The sequence below is a fragment of the Corythoichthys intestinalis genome, chromosome 8 (genome assembly GCF_030265065.1).
Source record: "Corythoichthys intestinalis isolate RoL2023-P3 chromosome 8, ASM3026506v1, whole genome shotgun sequence".
Lineage (NCBI taxonomy): Eukaryota > Metazoa > Chordata > Actinopteri > Syngnathiformes > Syngnathidae > Corythoichthys > Corythoichthys intestinalis.
The window spans coordinates 9,160,690-9,180,704 of NC_080402.1; the positions used below are offsets into that span (position 1 = coordinate 9,160,690).

Here is a 20,015-nt window from a genome sequence, read left to right on the forward strand (position 1 = left end):
GCAAATCGGACAATTTTGAAATTTGGACAAATTGGGGGTCTCTGAGCGGAACTTCAAGTCACCTAAGTGTTTTCCGCCATATACTGATATGCACTGTATGTTACCTAGCTATAAATAGCATCAGAACATATTTGGGTATGACTACTCTCTATAATACTTATGAATTTATGTGTTGGAAAATGCGATTACTGGCAAAAATCTCATGCTATTAAACGCAATTAAATAATTTTTAACTGTTGACCAACTTAACTTGTCTTAAAAAAATAGCAATACAGTGTTATTAAGGACCATAACAAGAGTGCATTACTGTTTTATTTCATTTTGATCATTGTAATGTTTTTAAATGAACATTTTGTTAATTTGTGCAAAAAATGTATTTATTCATACAAAATTATATAAATTTATTATTTCATTTATTTATTATTTTATGCATATACACATATCCTGTACGTATACATACTGCATATGTATATGGCAGAAAACACTCAGGTGACTTGAAGTTCTGCTCTGAGACCCCCAATTTGGCCAAATTTCAAAAATGTCAATTATGCATGTGTGATACATCATTGGAACGCTTAAAATCTCAATTTTCTGGGGGAAGAAAAAATTTGAACAGGAGGGCATTTAAAAAAAAAAACATTTTTTTTTACAGCAAAACCCTATCTGGAGGAGAGATCACGCTTTCACGACTTTAACGAGATATTTTCGCGTACTTACCTTGTTTCAATCCAAAAACTCCATGTACCGTATTCTTCGGACTATAAGTCGCAGACCCCCCCCCCCCCCACCCCCCCCCAAATTGGGCTGGGGGTGCGACTTATACTCCAGAGCGACTGATGTGTGAAATTATTAACACATTATTATATCATTTCACGTTATTTTCCTGTTTTGGAGTGAGACTGATGGTTTGGTAAACTTGTTAGCAGGTTTTTTATGCTATAGTTATCTGAATTACTCTTAATAGTTATGTTAAGTTAACATACCGGCCACGTTCGCATTTCATTGTTCATGCATCATGTAACATTATCATGCTGTACACTTATTCAGCATGTTGTTCTCTATTGTATTTTTATTTTAAATTGCCTTTCAAGATGACATATCTGTTCTACGTGTTGGATTTTATCGGGTAAATTTCCCCCAAAAATGAGACTTATACTCCGGTGCGACTTATATATGTTTTTTTCCTCTTCTATGGGCATTTTATGGTTGGTGCAACTTATACTCAGGTGCGACTTATAGTCCAAAAAATACGGTAGCATGTATCACTGAGTGTCAAGATACAGCTGGATTTTTGGGGGATTTTATGGGTATAACATGGTAATATAACAAGGGTCGCGGTGCAGAAATTGCAGACATCAAGGAGTGGTCGAGATTTTCTTTTTCATATATTTACCCTTTTAAACGTTTTTTTTTCAATTTGTCTTTGTTTGGATCGATTATTTATCATCTAACATATCAGAGAAAATGCGACTGTAACAGTAACAAAAAAAAAAACAGTTAAGCGATCGTTATGAGGTTTATATCCGTGACTTTTTTACAGAAACCATTTTTTTTCATTGTGACATAATTTGTTTAAAAGTTTAAAATATGTGAGTGAATAATTTTTTAAAGTCGTTTTTTAAAAAAAATTTTTTAAACGAAATATGTGACATCAATTAATGATTCTAAGCTAAAAACGACTGACATTTTGAATAATGTACAGTATGTAATTACTTACCTTCGTTTTATGGCTAGTTGAAACAAAAGTGGTTGCGCGACATCTGTAAACGGGGGTTTCCAGGGTAAAACGGACAAATTAAAAATAGTTTGGGGGCTTAATGCGCCATGAATCTGCTATGGCAGCATATAGACACATTGTTCTATCAAACACAATAGTTGTTTTGGCTTAAAATACAGCAGTTTCTTTTAAAGAGGAGCGCAAGAGCAGAAACTGCTTTTTCAGTCTTGTCTGTGTTTTCCGCCATATACTGATATGTACTGTATGTTACCTAGCTATAAGTAGCGTCAGAACATATTTGGGTATGAATACTCTATATACTACTTTTGAATTTAAGTGTTGGAGAATGCGATTAATTGCAAAAATCTCATGCTATTAAGTTCAATTAGAATTTTAACTGTTGCCCAGTCTGAAAAAATATAAACTATAGAGTTATTAAGGACCATACCAAGAGTGCATGACTGTTTTTCTTCGTTTTAATTGTAATGTTTTTTAAATTAATATTTTTTAAATTTCTGTAATAATTGTATCTATTTATACAAAAAATATACATATGAAATATACACATATAAAATTACTAATTGAAAATTGAATTATTTTATATATGGTGGAAAACACAGACAAGGCTGAAAAAGCAGTTTATGCTCTTGCACCCCTCTTTAAAATAAACTGCTGTATTTTAAGCCAAAAGAACTGTTGTGTTTGATAGAGCAATATGTCTTTATGCTCCCATAGCAGATTTATGGGGCATTAAGCCCCAGAACTATTTTAAATTTGTACGTTTTACCCGTTAAATCCCCGTTTATGACGGAGCGCAACCGCTTTTGTTTCAACCCAGCCATAAAAAGAATTTATTATTCGCAATGTCTGTCCTTTTTAGCTTAGAATCACTAATTGATGTCTAATATTTCGTTTAAAAAAAAGACTTTAAAAAAATTATTCACTCGCATGTTTTAAACTTTTAAACAAATTACGTTACAATGAAAAAATTGGCGTATGTAAATAAGTCACGGATATCTACCTCATAACTATCGCTTAATTGTATTTTTTGTTACTGTCGCATTTTCCCTGATATGTTAGATGATAAATAATCGATCCAAACAAAGAAACATTGAAAAAACACGTTTAAAAGGGTAAATATATGAAAAAGAACATCTCAACCACTCCTTGATGTCTGCGATTTCTGCATCGCGACCCTTGTTATATATCCTACAGGTGTGGCCACTTAAGCCACTTGATTGCAGCTGGCCTGGAGGAGTATATAAAAGACAACCAGATGGAGAGACGGGAGGCGCGGAAGGGATACGAACAAGTACCGTTCCTACGTTGGCTTGAGTGCAACTAAATACCCCCTAAATTTCAAAATAACAATCCAAAAACATGTATTATATGTCATTGTACTCTCCTCACCAAGATATTGGAGCTAAGTCCTAGCTAGACAGAGAGCTAAGTTGTAATCTCTCCCCTCTCACTCGGCTGCACGACTTCTTCGTGGTAGCAAATGCGCTCTTTGTGTGCGTTATCATGTTCTCCTTTGTACAAGCGCTCTTACTCTCGTGCAAAAGTACAACCTGGTCTACGCTTCCTGTGCCAAAATAAAAGCATACATCACAAAAAAAAAAGTCAGCATTATAATCAAATACACATTTCGCCAAAGGGCAGAACAGTTATATTTTGAAATGTCCCAATCGATCGATCGGGTCCGATCACGTCATTTTCAAAGTATCTGAATCGGCAAAAAAATATCGTCCATGCCTTTTTTAAATATATATATATTTTTTAATCAACTTGTTTTCCAATTGTATTTAACGTTACAGACATAATATGTTACACTCATCTAGAGTCTTTAGTTTAGGCTTAAGGTAGGGTTATCAAATTTATCCCAATAACGGCGGTAATTAATTTAAAAAAAAATGTATCATGTTAAAATATTTAACGCAACTAATGCATGCACTGCACGACCCACTCACGCATTGTCGCGCTCAATCTGTAATGGCGCCGTTTTATCTATATAGAGAGATAAAAGGCAGCGTAATATGAGTAGAGTGAATTTTGCCAGCCTTTGGAGCCTTTTTTTAATTGGCTAAAGCCTTACAATCCCTCTCCCTACGATTAGAAATATCATGGGAAGCAATGTGGGGAAGCAAGGTAGCAATTGATCATTTTCTTAACACCTTATGTTATTTCCTAACGCAGAGAAGATATATCAATTGGTAGCACTACGCACAGTCATGGTTCCACTTCCGATCATGCATTTGGGCATGGCTACAGTATCATTTACTGAAATCTCAACAAATACACTAGATGGCAATATTTAGTCACAATATACAAAGTCACAAGTCTTTCTATCCGTGAATCCCCCCCACAGAAAGAATGTTAATCATGTAAATGCCATCTTGAGGATTTATTGTCATAATAAACAAATACAGTAATTATGTACTGTATGTTGAATGTATATATTCGTCCGAGTTTTATTCATTTTTTTCTTAATGCATTGCCAAAATGTATATGACCGGCAAAATTTATGGGGAATGATTGGAATTGAATCGGAAGCAAAAAAAAAAAGCAATCGGATCGGGAAATATCGGGATCGGCAGATACTCAAACTAAAACGATCGGGATCGGATCGGGAGCAAAAAAACATGATCGGAACAACCCATAAAATAAAGTAAAAAAAATAAGACTGAGGTACAATAAGCTACTGTTTACGTGACAAAAAAAAAAAAAAAAAAGACTGGACACTCTGGCGTCGTAAAGTCAAAATCACGTTACGTCGGGTGCGTCATAACCCAGGTTATGAACGAGTTCCATTTCTACGAAAGCGATGTAACCCGAATTTCCGCATCAGTCTGAACTAACCATTTAAAAACCCCTAAATACCCTCTAAATCTCAAAATAACCATCCAAAAACATGTATTATAAATCATATTATTAAAATAAAGCAACAATTTAGCAGGGAATGGTGGACGAGACGCTGTGACTTGACTTAAAAAAAACAAAACAACAAACGACTGGAGACAAAAGTCATGATCACGTAAATTGGGTACCTCTTAACCCGGGGACTACCTATGTATATATATATATGTATTGAGGCCTACAGTTAACTAACTTGTTAAACTTGATAAAATGAGTTAAGATTATATATATTAATAGATTGATATATTAATACATAAATACAATTTCAGTTATGCCTACTTAACCTTTTAAAAGGTGAATTTTTGGAGGTGTAATTTATAAGACGTCATCATAAAGTGTGACATACATGCTTCAAAATCACAAATTCAGACACCGGGTCTCTATTATAATTATTTTAATTTTTTTTTTATAATTTAGTAATTTAAATTATTTATGTTACGTACGTTTTAGAAGTACATACATTTATAATTTCATAGAAGAACAAAATTAATACAATTTAAATGAATAAAAACAGAGATGCACTCTTGTTATGGCCACCAAAAAAAACCACTAAAGTTTTTGTTTTTTGAATTCATAGTATTTAACCCATTGCATGCCATTGACAATGACAGACATCGGATAAATTTAAATTGAGCAGTCTGTCCTGGGAGGACCGGCTTTGAATGCTCACTTTTCAGTGCCATTGACGTCTAGTGCCGTCAATGGCAGAAGTTTAATGAGTTCTCCACAAGGATTTAAAATCTTAAACTAGCATTAATAATCAGAAGTTATATCTTTTACATGAACATTTTTTTTAGTTCTAAGTTTCATTCTTTACTGACAAACAGGCTCACGTTACATCTTTACAAGTCATCTTGACACCTGAGGAATTCTTAAAGCAAAACGACACGTACGACCCCAGACCCGGCACACTCACCAGAGGGGAACTTCTTTTTATCTTGGATGTCAGACCCCCTCTACAACCCCCCAGGGAGGCTTTAAGGCTTACTACTCTCCCCCCTCGTCCCTTCAACACGTTGCATAAACACGGCGCTCCAGTAGGAAAGTAAAAAGCGTGACTTTTCTCGAAACATTCCACGCCGGCACTAGGAGGCACACATCTGCACCCGCGGCCTGAGATGATGACAGCGATGTCTGTCACCTGAGGCGAGTTCGCTCAGTTTATTTGAGCTGCCGCGACACGTGAGTGCATGTAACCCAAACTGTTGTCGTACAAGGCACTCGTCTCGTCACCTATCGTGCCTCGGGGGGGTTCACCAGTCGCAATTTCGGATTACTCCAGAATTGCTCGGGCACTAGGGTTTCCAAATTTTGGGCAAATTGACACCCAAAATGAGCTCGATTGTATTTAAAAGCAAACACTGCAACTATGGTGCCTCATGTAGTTACTACTTTGAACAAAAAGATGGCAGATGTTCACTCTATTCGATGGTAAATCTTCGGTCTTTTAACTGAAAACCGTAAAGGCAATATTAGCTATTTTCGGACAAAATTTTCAGCACCAAATTTTTGGTCACAGCTCTGATAAAAATACAAGAATCTTTTCATTTATTTTTACGTGTTCTTTTAATTTACACATTTAGAGTAACACTAGCTAACTTTTCAGTTTGGTCGATTTTAGCGACGCCAGAGGACAAAAGCAGTAGTGTTTTGCCTTAAAGAGGACAGCGTTTCCAATGAGGACCAGCGCACATTTAGGTTGAAAAAGTACGAAAGCTGTACTGCTTACAAACAGGAAGGATTGTCTCAGTAATTATTACATTTTTCGTACCATGCATGCATTTTGAAATGTTGTGAAAAACTCAATGGGAGAAATTAATAGTTACAGACTAGCATTATTCTTCAACATATTTATGTAAAATAAATGAAAACTGTCCGATTTATTATCTTTTAACCAAGAAACGAGACTCTTTGACGTAAAATAAATGCTACCCTCACGTTTTTTTTTGCTTTGAACCAAGAACCGAGACTGTTTTACATCCATATCTATAAAGAATTCAGGGATTTAAGCATTTGATCACAAGAATTTTCAATGGAAAAAGCTCTTTGTGTACATACGGCGGCCGCTAATTTCCTTACAGACTAGCCTCATAGTTCGCAATATTTACGTAAAATAAATGCTACCTGCGCGTTTTTTGTTTTTAACCAAGAACGGAGACCGTTTTACAACGATATCTACAAGGAATTCAGGCATTTAAGCATTTATTCACAAGAATTTTCATCAGAAAAAGCTCTTTGTTTGTATATGGCGGCTGCTAATTTCCTTACAGACCAGCCTCATAGTTCGCAATATTTACATTAAATAAATGCTACCTGCGCATTTTTTTTTGCTTTTAACCAAGAATCGAGACTGTTTTACGTCCATATCTATAAAGAATTCGGGGATAAATAATATATAATATATATATATAATATAAATAATTCAGGGATTTAAGCATTTATTCACAAGAATTTTCAACGAAAAAAGCTCTTTGTTTGTGATTCCACTCGATCAGCTTTGACTGCCACGCCAACAATGCAGACCCCCTATTAATCGGCCCCGTGTCCCGTCAATATCATTATGAAGTCTATGGTCGATTAGTTTATGAACTCATCGGCTACCAATGACGGTGCTAGACATCCAATCCATTCTGACTTAAAAGGGCGAAGGAAAAAAGTCATTGGATGTCTAGTGCTGTCTGTCGTTAGGAATAAAACATGAGCATTTTAAGTCGGTCCTCCAAATTCAATAAAATAGATGTCTGTTGTTGTCACTGGCAGGCATTGAGTTAATTGGTGCAGCCCTAATTTAAATGGAATGAGAGAAGTCACTCTGATTGGCTGCGATTAGAGTTTAAAAACGCTTAGTTATGCAGCGTGACGAGGCGAATTTGTGGCAAGGACGAAAATAGAGCCTTATATGTTGAAAAGCACAATGTTTACCACTTGCTGTGGGCTGTCTGGGGTTAGGAGGTGAAAAGTCAGCATTTGGGTGGAAGGCGGACGGAGGGCTTGTGTGGTCAAGAACAAAATGAGCATGCAGAGACGGATGAATCGCATTCACGTCATCCAGAAACCAGAAGACTTTTTTTTTTCGTTAGAAAAACGCCAACTTCTTGCATGTTTGTTGTTATATTTTGTAAACAGATGGGAATATTAAAATAAAACAAGCAAACAGTTGAACAAATCAAGACTGGAGGATAAAGTCTGTTTACATGACAACATGCAAATGCCACTATTGGCAAAGTAATGTTCAACAAATCTGTTTAAAAAAAAAAAGACCCTGGGGGTTTTTAGGGTGTCAACCATAGGCGGAGTTTGACTTTTGGGGCAGGGGGGGCACAACATGTTGATGACCCCGGAACGCAGTGTCAGCAATAAAGTTAACTTACAAGAATATTTATAATAATAAATTGACAATGATAGTTTTTGTTTCCCATCATTCTTGAGGGGAATTCTAAATCAGGCTGCTGAGGCATTACTTTTCGCCAAGATCATCATCCATTGAATATGGTACGCCCGCCGGTGTCGTGCCAATGTAGTTACCCCAGTCAAAAATTGTATCCCCTGGGCGGAGCCATACGGAGGTAGATTTGTGTCTATTATTCAATCCCCCCAAAAAAGTTGCTTCAATAAAAATTTTTTAAAAAGTTGCTTCAATCAAAATATATATTTTCCAAAAAAAAAAAAAAAAAGTGTTTGAATGCAAAAAATAATTTTGAAACAAAAAAATGCTTGTATAAGCTTTTTTTCTTTGATTTTTTTTTTTTTTTTTTTTTCTCGATTGGAGTCAAGTTTTTTTTTTTTGATTGAAACAACTTTTTTTATTGAAGTAACTTTGATGTGTTTCGGCCACATTCTGGCGAGGACATTTTTGTTTTTATTATTCAATCAAAAAATAAGTTGCTTTAAAAAAATATATTTTCAAAAAGAAAAATCAATAAAAAAATTTTCAATCATAGAAAACGTTTTTGAATGTGAAAAAAAACATTTGAGAATGAAAAATTTGCATTTGAACACTTAATTTTTCATTGAAAAATCCCCCAAAAAGTTGCTTCAATAAAAAAAAAAAAAAAAATTTTTTTTTTAAATGAAAAATTTTAAAAAATAAAATTGCCCTCCCCTATTTTTGCGGGGGGGGGGGGGGGGGGGGATTATATGGAAAGCAAATGACCGTCTCAGGTGCTAGTCACACAATCTGTTCGAAAAATGACTTTGACCCATTATAAACATATTTTTTAGGGATGTCAAAATTATCGCGTTAACGGGCGGTAATTAATTTTTTAAAATTAATCACGTTAAAATATTTGATGCATTTAACCCACATGCCCCGCTCAAACAGATTAAGATTACAGCACAGTGTCATGTCCGCTTGTTACCTGTGTTTTTTGTTTTGTCGCCCTCTGCTGGCGCTTGGGTGCGACTGATTTTATGGGTTTAAGCACCACGAGCATTGTGTAATTATTGACATCAACAATGGCGAGCTCCTAGTTTATTTTTTGATTGAAAATTTCACAAATTTTATTAAAACGAAAACATTAAGATGGGTTTTAATATAACATTTCTATAACTTGTACTATCATTTATCTTTTAAGAACTACAAGTCTTTCTATCCATGGATCGGTTTAACAGAATGTTAATAATGTTAATGCCATCTTGTTGATTTATTGTTATAATAAACAAATATATTACTTATGTACAGTATGTCTTATCTTTCCATTCCAATAATTACAGAAAAATATGGCATATTTTATTGATGGTTTGAATTGCGATTAATTAATTTTTAAGTTGTGATTAACTCGATTAAAAATTTTAATTGTTTGACAGCCCTAATATTTTTTTGTTCATTTCATTCCGTTTTGTTGCAGTTTTATTGCTTTTCAACTTTTATATATATAGGAAAGTCAATTTCATGAAATGATCCTTTTTGGCCACGAGGAGGGGGGCCTGGCCCCCCTTAAAATCCGCTTATGGTGTCAACGTACCGTGTCCTGCGCCTTGTGTGCTAGAAGAACATCTTGCTCACAGATGAGAGCTGAACACCACATGAAAGAGAAAATAAACACAAACAAATGAGGTAGTGATTAGCAGAGGTGTGTTGTAAAAAAAAAAAAAACTAATCGCAGTTTTTAACTTTCAGTCAGTTAAATGTTTTTTTTTTGTCCTATCTTTCTGGTGCAATGCCTAACAAAGTGGGCAACCAGTGCACATTTGTTGTGCTGAGCATAGCCGCAACCTCTCTCCAGACCGAGACGCTCCATAAACAAACATGCGGTCCGAAAGGAGCAGTCAAGCAGACAAGTCGTCATGGTTAGGGCGCAAAAAATTGAGCCGGTTGTAGGCGGTTTATCGTTTCTTCATTTGTGAACGAGTTAGCAAACTTCTAACATTTATTGGAGGGCATCATAACCATCCGTGCTATTTTTAATAGAGTGCAAACATGTCAAGAGTCACTCAGAGGTCTTTCCAACAAAGACGCATTAATCATGTTATCATGGTAAAATCAAATTAGGTTACTGAGTATGCGTGCGAGGGCGCACACCCCTTCCTGACACACAACAGCATCAGTTTTCCTCCATTCCAAGCCTCCCAAAAGGCCTCAAGGCTCGTCACTGAGTCGTGTGTCGAGCTGGGCGTCTCGCCAACGGTGTACTTGGGTTTTCAGAAATTAAGAAAAAATGTATATTAAACTGAAATGGGCTTAAACATTGAACTCAAGATTGCTTATGAGAGTATATAATACAGTGGTACCTCTACATACAAAGTTACAGTGTATCACAAAAGTGAGTACACCCCTCGCATTTCTGCAGATATTTAAGTATATCTTTTCATGGGACAACACTGAAAAAATGACACTTTGACACAATGAAAAGTAGTATGTGTGCAGCCTATATAATAGAGTTAATTTATTTTTCCCTCAAAATAACTCAAAATATAGCCATTAATATCTCAACCCCTGGCAACAAAAGTGAGTACACCCCATAGAAACTACGTACGTCCCTAAATGTTCAAATTCAGTACTGCTTATCATTTTCCCTCCAAAATGTCATGTGACTCGTTACAGGAGTGCTGACAGATACCATAACTTGCAAATAATGAAACAACCGGAACAGTAACTGGAGATATAATTAGTGCTGAATATGAATTTTGATAGTTATTTACATCTGTAGCGCTGTAATGCATGCTAGGAGGCATGTTGGACGAAAACAGTGTTGACAGCAGGTGGCGGAAGAGGTTGACTGTTTCCCCCAAGGGAGCAGTGATGGCCAAATGAAGCTTCTTGAAGCAATGAAGCTTCATGGTGGTTCATTTGGTCTTATGACAGTCTTATGATGCGGCTGTCAAATAAAGTGTCACTGATTAATATCGTTTGATGTAAATGTCCCATAATACAGTGAGAACAGCTGCGGTTTATAGTCTGGTGCGGCTTATAGTCATAAGAATTACGCTAAATTTGTATGTAGAGGTACCACTGTATTCTCGCTGAATTTCCCACATTTCTGCATAAAATTGTTGCTTGTTTAATGTTCGCAAAAAGGCACTTGGACACTCCACAGTTTTTGGCAAAATATTTTGTGGACTGATGAAACCAAATTTGAATTGTTTGGGAGTAACACATGTGGAGGAAAAATGGAAGAGCTCACCAACATCAACACCTCACCCCCACCGTGAAGCATGGTGGTTGGAGCATCATGATTTGGGGCTGTTTTTTGCCTCAGGGCCTGGACAACTTGCAATCATTAATGGAAGAATTAATTCAAAAGTTTATCAGGATGTTTTGCAGGAAAACCTGAGGCAGTATGTCAGACAGTTGAAGCTAAAAAGAGGATGGATACCGCAACAAGACAATGATCCAAAATACAGAACTAAATCAACTTCAGAATGGTTTCAGAAGAACAAAATACACGTTCGGGAGTGGCCAAGTCAAAGTTCAGACTTGAACCCCATTGAGATGCTGTGGCATGACCTAAAGACAGCGATTCATGCCAAACATGCCAGGAATGTGACAGAACTACACCTTCCAGTTTTGTCGAGAAGAATGGGTCAAGATTAGTCCTGATCAATGTGCCAGACTGATTTGCTACTCCAGGAAGTGTCTGGTTGAAGTTATTGCTGCCAAAGGGGGGCCATAAAATATTAAATGTGAGGATTTACATATTTATTTTCCCCCCTTTCTGTCAATGTTTGAATGCTATCCTCATTAAAATATGAACACCTATAAATGTTTGGGTGGTTTTGGTTCAATCAGACACTGCTTTTTCATCTGCGTGATTTTGACAAAGATCAGATCACATTTGATGATCATTTTATGCAGAAATGCGAAAAATTCCAAAAGGTTCAGATACCTTTCCATATCACTGTACTAGTTAGAGATGTCCCGATCCGATATTTGGATCGGATCGGACGCCGATATGGGCAAAAAAAATGCGCATCAGTATCGGATCGGCCGACACGGAAAAATTCCGATCCAGACTTCTGTTTTTTTTTTTTTAAAAGTCCGGTCCTGGTTTTCCAGCGCACCGATTTACATAATCCATTCCAGTTTTTGCTTCGGTTTCCCTAAAATCCGGTGCGCATTTTACGGCACACCTTCAACACACTACATTACCGTCTCCCAATTTACCGAGAGACTATCGGTAAAAATGTCAGCTGTGTGGCATCATTTCACCTTAAAGGACGACAAAGACGAAGAGGCAGAGTGCAACATATGCCACAATAAAGTCAAGCGTGGTGGTAAAGCTGTAAGAAGTTTTAATACAACCAACCTAATCAAGCATTTAGCGAAATACCACCACAAACAATATGAGGAGTATGTTAAGAAAACCGAAGACAAAAAGAAAGGTCCTACGGAACTAACACTGGCAGAAACTTTTGCTATGTGTGACAAACTGGCACTCGACAGTCCCAAAGCCCAGGGAATAACAAGAGTCATTGCCGAAGAATTCATTCTGGATGACGACACATTATCTCTCGTGAGTAAAGACGCACCATCCAACACTTAGAACCACGGTACAACATGCCCAGCCGTCATTACATCCTTGAGCGATTCGGACGCGGAAGATTCGAGAACGATTCAGAAACATCCAAATTCCGATGATTGAAATATGGCAAGTAAAGTGGAACTAATACACAGCGCGGTCTTCGAGACGCAATGAGAAACGGACCGCATTGGGTCCCGAGAGTATACCTCATGCTTGTCATAGACCCGGGTAATGCCAATGCTCGACTCACGGCTTTAGCTCAACTCATGCCGCTGGATAAAAAACACAAGAATACCTGACTGTTGCTGACAGCCGCTACAAACTACGTCAACATCGTTTTACTGTAGATAATAGATATCATATGTATATAGAACTAGATGCAAGTTGACAGACTTGACGGCGTTAGCAACATTAAAGTATGGAAAACTACATGCGTGAGTATACAGCCGCCATCTTAAAGCAGGAGACTTCCCTAGTAGGCTGTTGTGAACCTTCCAAGCGAACCTAATTAACTTTTTATCTAAAATACTCCTAAATCGGCAAAATCTTGACTTGAATCTATCTTCAAAACAGTTTTAAAACTTTAACATGTCGAAAGTAAACAGAAGGGAAATTATGGAATAACGGGAGCATTTTTAACAACTTTAACAGTTGATTCGCAAAATTAAATGAATTGAATGTAGTTTAAAGCTGCTGATACAGAATGGGGACTTGAGTATTTTATTTACTGTTTTAAAATGTTGAAAATTTTCCACTGAGGTTGTTTGTGTGTTTTGCTTTTTAAGACGGTTTACAATATTATTTGCACGTTTTACTGACTGACTATGCCATTTCTGTTTGTTATTTATAATGTTTTGTGTTTGTCACTGAATAAATAGGTCAGTTTCTTCTTACCAACCGTTGTGTGTTATTCAAACTTACCTAATTCAGCTGGCTAGTTGTTATCAAGAGTACTAAAACCCTTTTCAACATGAGTCTGACAACTAAGTAAGGAGGCTAAATAACTTAAAACTTTAACACATGCTCAGATAGGCCGGTATTGGTATCGGCCATTATCGGATTGGAAGTGCAAAACAATATCGGTATGGGATCGGAAGTGCAAAAACCTGGATCGGGACATCCCAAGTACTAGTATATCATCATATTATACAGTACTACTATACTGCTGCTCTTTGTAGTGACTACGCTACAAAGAACAATAAAAATCAAAGTGCTGTTCACCACAATGTGTTTCTCATCCCAGAAAACCTCAATGGCTTCCATATTTATCTACTCAAGCGAATGCGGAGCAAGAAAAAGGCTGTTTGAGCGGCTTTACACGTCTGCTTTGACGTTGTAAAAATAGCCAGGAATCGTTTGCTTTTGTGGAAAAAAAGGGGCTGGGCAGGCATGCCAACAAAGAGTTAAAAAAGTCTGACTTGTGTGATCTTGTGCAGAATGAAGCCATTGTTGCTCTATGAAGCAGTCAAGGTCGGCAGATTGGAAGCCATGCAGGCAGACAAACGCTCTAATTGATTCCCCCGCTACCCACTTTGTGTGTGTGTTTACTTTACTGAAGGATTTGTGAGGAGTTTAAGTAAATAGCTAAGTGACTAAAGTAAACGTACGGCCTCCTTCGCACACACAGACGCCGTTTAATCTTGTTAATACGTTGTGTCATACTCATTTACTGAATAAGCCGTGCGCGCGTGCATGAGTGTGGCAGTTCCTATAGTTCGTCCAAGTTCTTGTCAGCGTAAATCCGCCAACACTCTCCAACTAATGCTGCCGTAATGAGGTGATTTTCAGCTTCGTGCATTCATGCCAAGGGCGTAAAATTTGGTCTTAATATTGGTAGGGACGATATAACAGCATAACCTGCATGTACACTTTTTGCTGGGGACGGGACATTGATAAGATCAAACATATTTGGTGAATGGGGGTCAGAGCTCACCAATATGAACCTAATTAATTGATAGGTGAAATGATTAATGGAAAATAAATCTGTATTGACTAGGGTTGTTCCGATCATGTTTTTTTGCTCCCGATCCGATCCCGATCGTTTTAGTTTGAGTATCTGCCGATCCCGATATTTCCCGATCCGGTTGCTTTCTTTTGCTCCCGATTCAATTCCAATCATTCCCGATAATTTTTCCCGATCATATACATTTTGGCAATGCATTAAGAAAAAAATGAATAAAACTCGGACGAATATGTACATTCAACATACAGTACATAAGTACTGTGTTTGTTTATTATGACAATAAATCCTCAAGATGGCATTTACGTTATTAACATTCTTTCTGTGAGAGGGATCCACGGATAGAAAAACTTGTGACTTTGTATATTGTGACTAAATATTGCCATCTAGTGTATTTGTTGAGCTTTCAGTAAATGATACTGTAGCCATGGCCAAATGCATGATGGGAAGTGGAACCATGACTGTGCGTAGTGCTACCAATTGATATATCTTCTCTGTGTTGGGAAATAACAAGGTGTTAAGATAAAGATCGATTACAATGTGGGGAACCTTGCTTCCCCACATTGCTTCCAATGATATTTCTAATCGTAGGGAGAGGGATTGTAAGGATTTAGCCAATTAAAAAAAGGCTCCAAAGGCTGCCAAATTTCACTCTACTCATTTTACGCTGCCTTTTATCTCTCTATATAGGTAAAACGGCGCCGTTACAGATTGAGCGCGACAATGCATGAGTGGGTCGTGCAGCGCATGCATTAATTGCGTTAAATATTTTAACGTGACACGTTTAAAAAAAAATAAAAAAAAATTAATTACTGCCGTTATTGGGATAAATTTGATAACCCTACCTTAAGCCTAAACTAAAGACTCTGGGTGAGTGTAACATATTATGTTTGTAAAGTTAAATACAATTAGAAAACGATTTAATTAAAAAAAAAAAAAATAGGGCTGTCAAACGATTAAAATTTTTAATCGAGTTAATTACAGCTTAAAAATTAATTAATCGTTATTAATCGCAATTAATCGCAATTCAAACCATCTATAAAATATGCCATATTTTTCTGTAAATTATATGTATATTCTGTAAAATAAATTGTTGGAATGGAAAGATAAGACACAAGATGGATATATACATTCAACATACGGTACATAAGGACTGTAATGGGCATTTCACTCTACTGTCATTTAAATCTGTCTATGCTGTCCTCACTCCGAAGCGTCTACTTTTTCCAAAGCTAGACAGCTAGTGAACGACGCCTTAATAATCAGACTTCTTCCTTTTTCATCTGATTTATTAATAAAATAGCCTCAAACCATTGTCCTCTTTAGACAGTCGTAAAACTACAAAAAAAAAGTACACAAGCATTGCATTAGCAACAACGTTAGCTTAGCACGCTACACAGGTTCACTAAACATAAACAAAAGGTGTCTCATACAAAAAATAGAACATTTCGCTTCCTAACATAATATGTACGAGACGTCGTGCAGCCATATTGAACTGGCAAGAAAACAATAAAACATATCGCAATGCGACCACAAGAGTTCGCTGTTGGACAGCACAAAAAGCCTTGCTGTAAAACTTACCAAAAGGCAGAATACTGTCTGAGTGGGACATGTGCGTTAATTGCGTCAAATATTTTAACGTGATTAATTTAAAAAATTAATTACCGCGCGTTAACGCAATAATTTTGACAGCCCTAAAAAAAAATATATATATATATTAAAAAAAGGCATGGCCGATATTTTTTTGCCAATTCCGATACTTTTAAAATGACGTGATCGGACATCTCTAGCATTGACCTATACTAACTTTGACACTGCAAATTTATAACGTCTTAATCTGATAATTATTGTTAAATCTAGTCAAATAATTTTCTCCATCTTTTTTTTCGTGTTAAAGGCTACGTAGTTAACAGATTAATGCGTCTGATTCTTCCACTTACCTTAAGTAAACATTACTATTTCTTTGTATTGAGCCTATACATCGAATAGTCATTTTTCACCTAAATCAAGACAAAAATTCTTTCAAATAATGCTTTGAAAAATATTCTTGAATTAAGAACATTTCTGACAAACAAGTTTTTAAGATTAAATATACAAACGTTTTGCTTAAAATAAGTCTTAAGCTTATTTTCAGCTAGCTGTTTTTATTTCAAGAAATCTCCGAGTAAAATCGACTAGAAGCGCTGAAGCAGTAGCAAAATTAGTGGAGTGTTCGCCACCTTCACAACATTGACGTCTTTTTACTAGGGCTGTCAAAATTATTGTGTTAACGGGCGGTAATTAATTTTTTACATTAATCACGTTAAAATATTTGACGCAATTAACGCACATGCCCCGCTCAAACAGATTAAAATGACAACAAAGTGAAATGTCCACTTGTGTTTTTTGGAGTTTTGTCGCCCTCTGCTGGCGCTTGGGTGCGACTGATTTTATAGGCTTCAGCACCCATGAGCATTGCGTAAGTAATTATTGATATCAACAATGGCGGGCTACTAGTTCATCTTTTGAAAATTTTACAAATTTTATTAAAACGAAAACATTAAGAGGGGTTTTAATATAAAATTTCTATAACTTGTACTAACATTTATCTTTTAAGAACTACAACTCTTTCTATCCATGGATCGCTTTAACAGAATGTTAATAATGTTAATGCCATCTTGTTGATTTATTGTTATGATAAACAAATACAGTACTTATGTACCGTATGTTGAATGTATATATCCATCTTTTGTCTTATCTTTCCATTCCAACAATAATTTATAGAAAAATATGGCATATTTTATAGATGTTTTGAATTGCGATTAATTACGATTAATTAAGTTTTAAGCTGTAATTAACTCGATAAAAAATTTTAATCACTTGACACCCCTACTTTTTACATTACTTAGTAGAGTGGCTGCTGCTGGCGAAAAAAAAAACTTCTAATATCCCTCGTCTATGAAGGGGGCGGGGGAGGGGCATGTTGTATTTCTGTCTGGCTGTGAATGGGTGTGTGTGTGTGGGGGGGTCAAGTCATCAGCCAATCAAACGTGCGTTTGAGGGGAAAAAATGGACTGGCACATTCAGTGAGTGAAAAGGGGTCAGTGTAAGTCTAAAAATAATGGAAGTACTGTAATTCCCTTAATAATGGTAGCATCAATTCTATCCTTACAAACATATAGGAAGACAATCTAAATGACCTATATAACTGAATTCATTATATAATGCAAATAATATTGCTTAAAAGTTGGTGGGGATAATTTGAGCATCCTGAAAAGTTGCTAGTATTATGTCCTTACCGTCCCTATGCAAACCTACACCCTTGGTTCATGCACATCTGGTTAGTGCGGCAGAAGCAGAGTTTGTCGAAAGGTGAAAACCAGAAACTGTCTTAAGTAATAAGGATAGTAACTCTGCATGTCTTTGTTTGCTGGTGTTCCGGTCAAATGTCACTTTAGTCGGATACCTGTTTGGACATGTTGGAAATGAAGGAGAACCGAAGCAACGGAGTAAATTGGAGCCAGCCAGAGGCCGGACGGCTTTGTTCAACAAGGCTCAAGGGATGCAACGAGGCATTTGATAAATAAATAGACAGCAGGAGTATGCCGGGTTGTTTATTTGTAAAAGGTGACAGAATGCCTCATGACTATCAGAATGCTGGTAAAAAATATCTTTTGGAATATTTATAGCTTTCAAATTTGACATATGAAAGTATCGTGACTCTTTTGGATGGATTAGATCTCTTTTGTAAACAATAAACAGGGTTGTTAGTCACTGTTTGCTGGGATGCACTGTGAGAGTAACTTTGACTTCTTCAGTGCTTTTAACACCATCCAGCCCTGTCTCCTAAGGGATAAGCTGCTGAAGAAGCAGCTGCGCCCTGACATTGAAGCATGGATTTTGGACTACCTCACTAGCTGACACCAGTTTGTCAGACTGGATGGCTGTACCTCTGGTACAGTAATGAGCAATACTGGAGTGCCTCAGGGTACGATCTTGGCGCCATTCCTCTTCACCCTTTACACCTCTGACTTCCGGTTCAACTGTGGTTCCTGCCATCTCCAAAAGTTCTCAGAGGCGGACAAGTACAGAGGACTGATTGGCAACTTGGTGCAGCAGCAACCATTTGAGACTCAACATCAGCAAGACCAGGGAGCTGGTGGTGGACTATAGGAGAAACAGGAGGTCTCCTGCCCCAGTCGTCATCCAGGGGGAGGTGGTGCAGAGGGAAGACTCATACCAGCACCTTGGGGTCAACATTAAATATAAACTGTAATGATCTACATGTGCTTTGTGGATCTGGAGAAGGCGTTCGACCTTGTGCCTCGGGGAGTCCTGTGGGGGGTGCTCCGGGAGTACTGGGTACCGAGCCCCTCAGTAAGGGCTGTTTGGTCCCTGTACTACCGGTGCCAGAGTTTGGTCCGCATTGCCGACAGTAAGTCAAATTTGTTCCCAGTGAGGGTTGGACTCTGCAAAGGCTGCCCTTTGTCACCGATTCTTTTCATAATTTTTATGGACAGAATTTATAGGCGCAGTCGAAGCGTTGAAGGGGTCCGATCTGGTGGCCTCAGCATTGCATCTCTGCTTTTTGCAGATGATGTGGTCCTGTTGGCTTCATCAAGCCGTGACCTCCAACTCTCACTGGAGCGGTTCGCAGTTGAATGTGAAGCAGGTGGGATGAAGATCAGCACCTCCAAATCAGAGACCATGGTGCGCAGTTGGAAAAGGGGGGCGTGCCCTCTCCGGGTCGGAGATTAGATCCTGCCCTAGGTGGAGGAGTTCAAGTATCTTGGAGTGTTGTTCACGAGTGAGGGTAGGACGAAGCGGGAGATCGACAGGCGGATCGGTGCAGCGTATGCAGTAATGCGGACTCTGCACAGGTTCGTCGTGGTGAAGGAGCTGAGCCGAAAGGCGTCGCTCTCGATTTACCAGTCGATCTACGTTACTACCCTCACCTAAGCTGTGGGTCGCGACCGAAAGAACAAGATCCCGGATGCAAGCGGCCGAAATGAGTTTCCTCTGCAGGGTGTCCAGGCTCTCCCATAGAGATAGGGTAAGAACCTCAGCCATCCGGGAAGGACTCGGCATCGAGCCGCTACTTCTCTGTGTTGAGAGGAGCCAGCTGAGGTGGCTCGGGCATCTGGTTCGGCGGGAGGGCCCGGGAATGACCCTGGACACGCTGGAGAGACTATGTCTCTCAGCTGGCCTGGGAACGCCTTGGGATCCCGTCAGAGAAGCTGGTTGAAGTGGCTGGGGAGAGGGAAGTCTGGGCTTCCCTGCTAAAGCTGCTTCCCCCGCGACCGGACCTCGGATTAAGCGGTAGATGATGAATGGATGGATTGGTCTCATAACACTGACGCCCTCTTCGGGAAGGGACAGAGCAGGCTGTTCTTCCTGAGAAGACTCAGATTATTTAACATCTGTGGTATACTACTAAAAAGTTTTTACCAGTCTGTGGTGGCCAGCGCATGGTTTTTCGCTG

The 20,015-nt window shown here is 37.9% G+C and overlaps 1 protein-coding gene and 1 long non-coding RNA gene across 2 annotated transcripts in view; one reads left to right on the forward strand and one right to left on the reverse strand.

Annotated features, from left to right (window-relative positions):
* LOC130920091 (uncharacterized) overlaps positions 1 to 20,015 on the reverse strand; it is a 182,399-nt gene that overhangs the window by 77,976 nt on the left and 84,408 nt on the right. The window contains exon 3 of the long non-coding RNA XR_009064105.1: positions 9,598 to 9,647. This is a non-coding gene — a long non-coding RNA (uncharacterized LOC130920091). The remainder of the gene's footprint in view (positions 1 to 9,597; positions 9,648 to 20,015) is intronic.
* Positions 1 to 20,015, forward strand: part of LOC130920087 (vasorin-like) — a 41,953-nt gene that overhangs the window by 7,649 nt on the left and 14,289 nt on the right. The gene's annotated exons all lie outside the window — the stretch shown is intronic.